The 8,303-nt window shown below is 53.3% G+C and overlaps 1 long non-coding RNA gene across 4 annotated transcripts in view; it reads right to left on the bottom strand.

Moving 5' to 3' along the window:
- Positions 1-7,396, bottom strand: part of LOC104848239 — a 14,449-nt gene extending 7,053 nt beyond the window's left edge. For 2 of the 4 annotated variants that reach the window (XR_004516781.1, XR_004516782.1), the window contains exon 1: positions 6,820-7,386. This is a non-coding gene — a long non-coding RNA (uncharacterized LOC104848239). Of the gene's footprint in view, positions 1-6,819 lie in introns of all 4 variants that reach the window. The other 2 variants (XR_002024718.2, XR_002024719.2) reach the window with 2 other exon arrangements.
- Between the last annotated feature and the right edge of the window lie 907 nt (positions 7,397-8,303).

The raw sequence follows: 8,303 nt of genomic DNA, 5'->3' as shown, positions 1-8,303 counted from the left end.
TGGGTGGGTGGATGGTGGACGGATGGATGGGTGGATGGGTGGATGGATGGGTGGGTGGATGGGGGGGGGGGTGGGTGCATGGATGGATGGATGGGTGGATGGATGGGTGGATAGGTGGATGGATGGATGGGTGGATGGTTGGGTGGGTGGATGGTGGACGGATGGATGGGTGGGTGGGTGGATGGATGGGTGGATGGATGGGTGGATGGGTGGATGGGTGGGTGGATGGGTGGATGGATGGGTGGATGGATGGTGGACGGATGGATGGGTGGATGGATGGATGGATGGGTGGATGGGTGGGTGGATGGGTAGATGGATGGGTGGATGGATGGTGGACGGATGGGTGGGTGGATGGATGGATGGATGGATGGGTAGGTGGATGGATGGGTGGGTGGGTGGATAGGTGGTTGGATGGATGGATGGTTGGGTAGATGAATGGATGGATGGATGTTTAAATGGATGGATAGATGGATGAATGAGTTCTTCAGGTACCTAGAGGAAATTGCCTCTTCTTAGCATCCTGATTGCTCAGGACATGGAATTTCCAGCACTAAATCCAAGCAAGTCCCAGGCAAACAGAGGCAAGTTGGTCACCCACTCCCCTTCCTCCATGACACCTCATAAGGCATGACCTCGGTCAGACTGGATGACTTCCTCATCACTGCTGATAATGTGGTTGCATGACTTCCTAATCACTGTACACACTGCTGTCCAGTCTCCTAATTTTGCTTGAGGGCAACAGTCCTCTTTCTTTGACACATACAACATTCCAAGCCAGGTAAGGACAATCTCCTCCGCTCGGGGCTACCTCATCAGCCCTCATCAGCAGAGAGATCTTAGAACAGGCAAGAATCCCATAGAAAAGTTATTGAAGTTGGATGTGGTGGCTCAGACCTTTAATCCCAGCACTCTGGGAGGCTGGGGCAGGAGGATCACCAGTTTGAGTCCAGCCAGGGTAACTTAGTGAATTAGTGAGACTCTATCTCAAATTTAAAAAGGATGAGGATGTAGCTCACTGCAAAAACCCTGGCTTCAATCCTGTACCAAACAAAAGAAAGGAAGAAAGGAAGCAAGGGAGTAACTGACATCATGAAATCGGAAGCCGTCACCTGTCAGCCAGCCCCTAACCCTTGTGGTCCTGCCCGACTCAGGTGCTGAGTCCCATATCCACAGCCATCGTGACAGCGTGAGTGACTGTGGAGTTTCAGGGCCACTGTCTGTGGCCCAGGCTGCCCTACAAATGGTGCAAATGGCAGAAGTTCATTCTTGCACCCCTTTCTGTGCTTCCTCCTGTCCTCTTTTCTACCCATTCCGGATCAAGGTACAGGCACAGGGCTGGGTCACCTGCGGAGGCTCTGGCTGAGGGTCCTTCTGGCCCCTTCCAGCCTCTGGTGCCTGCTGTGTCCTCAGTATCGTTCACTCCACTGCGAGATCGTCTACCCCACCTCTGTGGTCACCCAGCCCCGCTCTCCTGCGTCTCTCTGTTTCCTTCTCCTCTTCAAAGGCTACCAGTCCTTGGCTACAGAGCACACATTAAACCTGGGACTATTGCAATTCAAGAGCTTTGACGAATGACACCTGCGAAGAGCCTATTTCCAAGTAAGTCCACTCTGAGGGGGCTGGACGTGATCCGGGGGTCACTGCTGGGTCCCCTTCAGAGCTCCATGTATCGGAAGACCTAGTGTGAGCTGAAAGCACCGTCCATTCTCCTGTGCCCTGGCCCACAGGACCCCCTGACATTGCTGGGGAGGGGCTGCGGCTCCCCCTGGCACAGACCCCCACGGGTCCCCTCTTGGCCCCTGCGGGCTCCCTGGCAGCCTGACGGCTCCGTGACAGGCAGTGGGGTGGGGGCGGGCAGTGGACACCCAGTTGCAGAATCCCAGCATGGGAAGAAGGAAGGTGCTGACTTAAAAATTGAAACCCTGACAGATGTAGCGCTTTTTAACTCCTCCGTGGGCCTGTTGGCGCTTGTCAGAGCCTAGCACGTTTGCTAATGTGCATTTTCATCAAAAGGATGCGCCTGCTCCCACAGCCTGCCTGTTCCCACCCTCCCTCCTCCCCCTGCACCCTGTCCTGCCATCTCCCACTCCCCTCCTCTTCCCTTCCCCACCTTGGCCTCTCCCCTGCCGTCCTCCTCCTCCCCCATTCTGCTGTCCCTCCTCTCCTTGTCTTTCAGCTCAGCAAGATGAGCCCTAATGGAGCCCCCGTGGAATTCCAGGCGCTGCAACTGATGAGTGTCTTAGTCCACTCATGCCGCTACAACAAAACTCCTAAGAGGAGGTGATTTCTGAACGGCAGAAATGTGCTGCTACAGCTCGGAGGCCGCCTGGAAGTCAGGATGAAGGCTTCCTCAGATTTGGTGCTGGGGAGGGCCGAGTCCATAGACCGCACCTTCTTGCAGCCTCTGGCCTACTCAGGAGGGATCCACTGTCAGCACCCAACCACCCCCTGCACCCCTCACCTCTTAATACCCACACATCGGGACTATGATTTCAACAGCTGAATTGGGGAAGGACACAAATATTCAGACCACAGCCGTGAGTGTATAAAGGCAAACAAAAGCAGGTGAGGTGGCACATGCCTGTGCTCCTAGCACTCTGGGAGGCTGAGGCAGGAGGATCACAAGTCTGAGCCCAGCCTAGGCAACTAGCAACTTAGCAAGACAATGTTTCTGATCGAAGAAAATTGAAAAGGGCCAGAGGTGTAGCTCAGCATGAAGATCCTAGGTTCAACTGTCAGTACCAGAAGGAAAAAAAAAAAAAAGGCAAAGCAGTAGGTGCTTGTCAGAGTCACTGGCTCTTCCGCCCTGCTGAGTGGCTTTCTTCCTCCTCTCTCTCCTCCCTCTTGGGAATTTCTCTCTCGTTCATTTTTTAGGCCAGTTCTGCCCTGCTCATGCCAATAACAGGTGCAAAAGCAGGCACAGCAGCAGGCACCAGGACGCAGACCAGATTATAAAATGAGGTCCCTTTGCCACCCCCTTTCTCTCTCTCTTTCTCCTCCCTCCACCCCCTTTTCTTCTTTCCGTCATCCTCCCCTCTCCCTCCTCCAAAAACCTCACCTCCACTGTGCTCGGCCTGGGCCCCTGCCCCCCCACCTCCTGCTGTGCTCACTGCGTGGGGGGCCCTCCATCCTCCTCCTCCTCGGACAGCTCGGCCAGGCCCTGCTATATTGGCCAGTGATGCTGGAGCCATGGCAAAGACCAACTGATGGTCGTGGACAGAGAGCAGATCCAGGAGGCCCTGGCCCCGCGGCCCCAGGCACAGAACTGCTGACCAGCGGGTCAGTGTGCACTGAGGCTGCTCTGAGTGGCCCTGCAGGCAGCCGGGGAAGGCTGGCGCAAGTGACACACGATCAGGAGCGCCATGGGGGGGGCCCTGCCCTGACTCTGAGCCAGGTGACCTGATTAGAGCAGACAGACACACAGGGTCACTGTGCCCAGATAGAAGGCAGACGGTGTCAGGTGCTGGAAACCACAGGTAAAGAGAAACATGGGTGCTGGGCATGTAGCGCAGGAGTAGAGCAGATGTCTAGCGTGCTTGAGGCCCCCGGCACCCTAGGAGGGAAGAAAGGAAGAAAAGGAGGAAGGAGAGGGGATGGGGGGGTGGGGAGGGAAGGGAAGGGAAGGGAGGAAAAAAAATGATTCCTTCAAGCCAGGCACAGAGGCATACACTTATAACCCTACCTACTTAGGAGGCTGGGGCAGGAGGATTGCTTGACCCCAGGAGTTTGAGTAAAGCCAGGCAACATAGCAAGACACTGTCTCAAAGAAATGCAAATAAATCAGATATAGTGGCACATGCCTATCACCCCAGCTCTCTGGGAAACTGATACAGGATTACAGGATGGAGCCAAGGACGGGCAATTTAGCAACCTAAGATTTGAGTGGGGGATGGGGACCAAACTCAGGACCTTGCTCTTGTGAGGCAGGCAGTGGAACCACCAAGCTAAATGCCTGGCCCACTTGTTTTTTGGGTTTTTTTTTTTTTAAAAGGAATGTAGCTTAGTGCAAATAGGCACTGGGTTCAATCCCCAGTACCATAAATAAACAAATATAAAAAAGAAAATCAGGTGGTGATGGCTGAGCTTGAGGTCTACAGGGCAACCTTTTTTCAGCTACACATTCCAAACTATTCAAAAGTCAAAAAGAGGACACCTCTTGGTTTAAACTATACCTCTGTACCTTATGGTTGACCCTGTCTCTGTCCCATGTCCCCAACATCTATTCTACCCGAATAATGATGCCAGGTACCAGATTTCCATCCCCCCTGGCCTGTGATTGGCTCACTGGTAGTCATGTGATCCCACCGTGGGAAAGCCTGCCACAGGGGCTTCTGGGAAGCCACGATCGGCCCTTCTCAGGCCGAGTTCTGGTACCCTGGCCCGGCATAGCCCCTGCCACCCACACAGGCCATCAGTGACCTAGCGGAGCAGGCTGTCTCGCCCAGTGGGTGCAGGTGACCCAACTCTCTCCAAATTCACACACAGCCAGGTCCCCTTCCCTGTGGCTGTGCCAATGGGAGCAGGTGGTGCTACAAGTATCATCACCGGGCCCTTGGGAACCATTCGGCCAGGAGCGGCTTCTCCCCTTATGAGGTGTTCTTGTGACCAGTGTTTCCTACAAACTGCTTTTCATGGGCCTCTGCTGTATAAATCTGGAAGACATCGCTTAGGCTTAAGCACCAGTAGCAGACATGGACCCACCTCCGCCCCCGTGAAAACCCAGTGATCGCAAAACAAACAACCAGAAAAATCACCAGCACCATGCAAATGTGGGGGAGTCCGAACCGTGTCCCCTGCAGGGAGGAATTTAACATGGTGCGGCGGCTATAGAAAGTGGCTTGGGTTCTTCAAAAAGTTCCATTTAGCCAGATGGGGTGACACATACCTTGACACCCCAGCTACTTGGGAGGCTGAGGCAGGAGGATCGCAAGTTGGAGGCCAGCCTGGGCAACTTAACAAAACCCAGCCTCAAAATAAAATAAAGAGGGCTGCGGATGTAGCTCTGGTAGAACACTTGCCCAGCATGTGTGAGGCCTAGCGACTGCCCACAAAAGTTCAATATACAACCACCATCTCATCTGACCCAGCAACTCCACTCCAAGAGATCCGGAAAGTTATGTGGAACATAAATTTGTACATAGTATTACCCAAAAGCCAAAGAGTAGAAACAACTCAGACATCTATCAGTTAATGGTAAGGTAAATAAAACGTGACAAAGCCGCAGAGTAGAATACAATTCAACAGTAAAAAGGAGCAAAGTACCAAGTGAGCCTGGACACGCAGGACCAAAGGGACAGGCCCCGAACAGGGGACGCCACTGAGAGAGACAGCACATTAATACTTGCCCAGGGCCACAGCAGGGGAGAAGGAGGTCCAGGAGCAGTGGGTGGGTGTCCTTCCCGGGTGGCAGGGGGAGACTGCACAACACTGGAAATGCACCACAGGCCACTGAGGCATCCGCTTTCACATGGTTATTATTATTTTATTATTATTGTTTCCTGGTACTGGGGGTTGAACCCAGGGCCTTTGCACTGAGCTACATCCCCAGCCCTTTTCATTTTTTATTTTGAGACAGGATCTCACTAAATCTCTAAGTTGACCAGACTGGTCTCAAACTTGGAGATTCTCCTGCCTCAGCCTTTCAGAGCACTGGGGTTATGAGTGTGAGCCACCATGCTTGGCTAACGTGGTTAATTTTTATATAAATTTCGCCCATTTTTTAATAATTACAAATAAAGTAAGGGACATCAGAGAGATAGGAAAAAGGAATGACATACAAGTCCACAGCCCAAAACATCCAAACCCACTTGCAAAGAGGCCTGGAGCCACTTTCCCATCACATTGGTCAAGCACAGAGCCCGGCATGTAGTAGGTGCTCAACTAAAGTCGTGTCTCACCTTCCCCATGCTGCCTGCTTACTAGATACAAACACTCTTGGCCATCACTGTACCGTAACCTTTGAACTGAGTACCAGCTGCTGCTGGGCTTCATGTACCTTCCACTCTGGCCACAGCCTGCACTTTGAGACTAGCATCCCCCAGCCTTGCCAGCTTGAGAACACTGCCCCTCCCCGGCTCCAAATAGAGAAATTACACGTGCTGCATCTCCCTGCTGCTGTTTCAGAGCCGGCACCCTGATGAGGTCATAGGCCCCCATATGCTGCGGGCTCCCCTGGCTGCACCCTTTTCCCTGCCATGCCGAAAAGACCTGACTCTGGGGGCCCAGCCAGGGGCCAGGTTGAGTGGGGACAGCTTCCTTCGAGAGCAGCTCCAGAGGCTCTCTGAGCTGGCCGCTGTTCTTAGGGCATTGGGGGGTCTGGGGGGTAATGGCAGTGGCCCCACCAGCTGCCCATCCCTGCCCGGGGTGAACAACTGTGAGGAGTACAGGTTGGGTGGACGCAGAGATGGATCCCAGGGATCTCAGGGTGCAGAGAGGGAGGGAGAGGAAGCCACATTTGCCCCATAAGATACTCAGCAAGGCTGGCTATGCAATTTGTGGGGCCCAGGGCAAAACGGGGGCGCCTTGTTTCAAAATCGCAAGGAGCATCGACAGTGACAGTGGGGCAGTAACTTTGTCCTTCCAAGCACTGGCCGTGGCTACGTGCCTTAGGAACAGCTCGGACCTCCACAAGTTTGAGGCCAGCATGGGCTACACAGCAAGAGCCTGTCACCAACAAACAAATGCCCAGTCTGTGGGACTGAGTTACAGCAACGGGAACGGACTGAGACAGACAGATGCCCACGGCCCCTCTGCCCGGGGTGGCGGGTGCTCTTCCTGGCTGATCCTCCCTCTGCCCGCAGGCGTGGGCTAAATCCTCACCTCCACAGAGACGCCCTCCTGGGGGTCCTCATCGCAGTGGCCTCCTCCCTCGCTCCTTCTCATCCTGGCTTCCTGTTTGCTTCCATCAGCTCGTGTAACCCAGACCCAACGTGACACAGTCACAACACCCCTGTCCTTAAGGACTGCAGATCCCGAAGCAGCGGGGCTGGCGCCTCTGTCTCTCCTGCACCTAGTGTCCAGGTGTTCAGAGCACTTCCGTGACTGCCTGAAGGCCTCGTCTGGAGCAGTGACCGGGCCCAGGGCTTCCTGTGCGGAGCTGACCTCATCGCTGTCGTCCCCGGCCTGACCCTGGTCTGGAGGCCGCAGGGCCACGCAGAGGGAACTGTACGTACGATGATTTCCGCAGCTTTTCAGACTTCCGAACAAGCTGCCTTCCCAAGAAAACACATTGCACATAGAATTCTTTCCCCTCCTGCTCAGATAGCCCCGGTCCCAAGGAACAGCCCTTTGTTTACGACAATAAAGCAGAGCCCATGGCAACGCACTGTGATGTCACTGTCACGGGAGCGTGAGGTCATAAATCCCCGGGGAGGACACCGGGTCCACACAATGGACCAGACTCGGCCCTGGCCCACCTCGGGCTCTTGCTGGATGCGCTACCAAAAAAAAAAAAAAAAAAAAAAAAAAAAAAAAAAAAAAAAAAAAAAAAAAAAAAAAAAAAAAAAAAAAAAAAAAAAAAAAAAAAAAAAAAAAAAAAAAAAAAAAAAAAAAAAAAAAAAAAAAAACCAAAACAAAACCAGGTGCATCTTTTTTTTTATTTTTTCCCCTCTTGCTTTTTTTCAATCCATGCAAAAAAAAAAATTAAAGTAAGTAAATAAAAGTTGGAAAAATTGTGAGTGGAAAGACTTGTCCCAGGAATTTCCTGTTGGCCGGCGTCCAGGGCACAGGGAATGCCAGCAGTAATGGAGCAGCACGCTCGCTCGCTTGCTCGTCCTGACCCGAAAGAGAACGGGCTTCAATCCCCCAGCGTCAGCGCTGGAATTCCGAGGAGTTTGGAGAGCACTGGGCGCCAAGCCTTGGCAGGAGACTTCTCTTGTGCTCTCTGCCCTTCCTCTCCCCACCCTTCTCCTGCTGGCTCTTTTTGCCATCTCTGGTTTTGTCTTCTTGACTCCCACTCCGCCTGGCTCTTGGTCAGGGTTTCTCTCTTGTTTACCTCTCTCCGTTTGTCTCTTTCCACCTCATCGCAGTCTCTCCCTGTCTCAGCTTCTGTGTTTTTCTTTCTCCTGAGAACACGCCTGTCTCTCCCAGGCTCTGACTTGGCCACCTCAGTGGTTTTTGTCATTTGGGCTCGGTTTGTTCTTTCCTGGTTTTCTAAGACAGGGTCCCACTATGTAGTTCAGGCAGGCCTCACACTTGCAGCGATCCTCCTGCCTCAGCCTCCCTGTGATCCCATGGACTACAGACATGCACCGCCACACCAGCCATCTCAGTTGGATCGGCTGTCTCTCCTTCTTCCCTCTGAC

The sequence above is a fragment of the Fukomys damarensis genome, unplaced genomic scaffold (assembly GCF_012274545.1).
Source record: "Fukomys damarensis isolate Sample0158 unplaced genomic scaffold, DMR_v1.0_HiC HiC_scaffold_12, whole genome shotgun sequence".
In the NCBI taxonomy this organism is placed as follows: Eukaryota; Metazoa; Chordata; class Mammalia; order Rodentia; family Bathyergidae; genus Fukomys; species Fukomys damarensis.
Note: the sequence above shows the minus strand (reverse complement) of the source record. Positions and strands in the feature narration are given on the sequence as shown.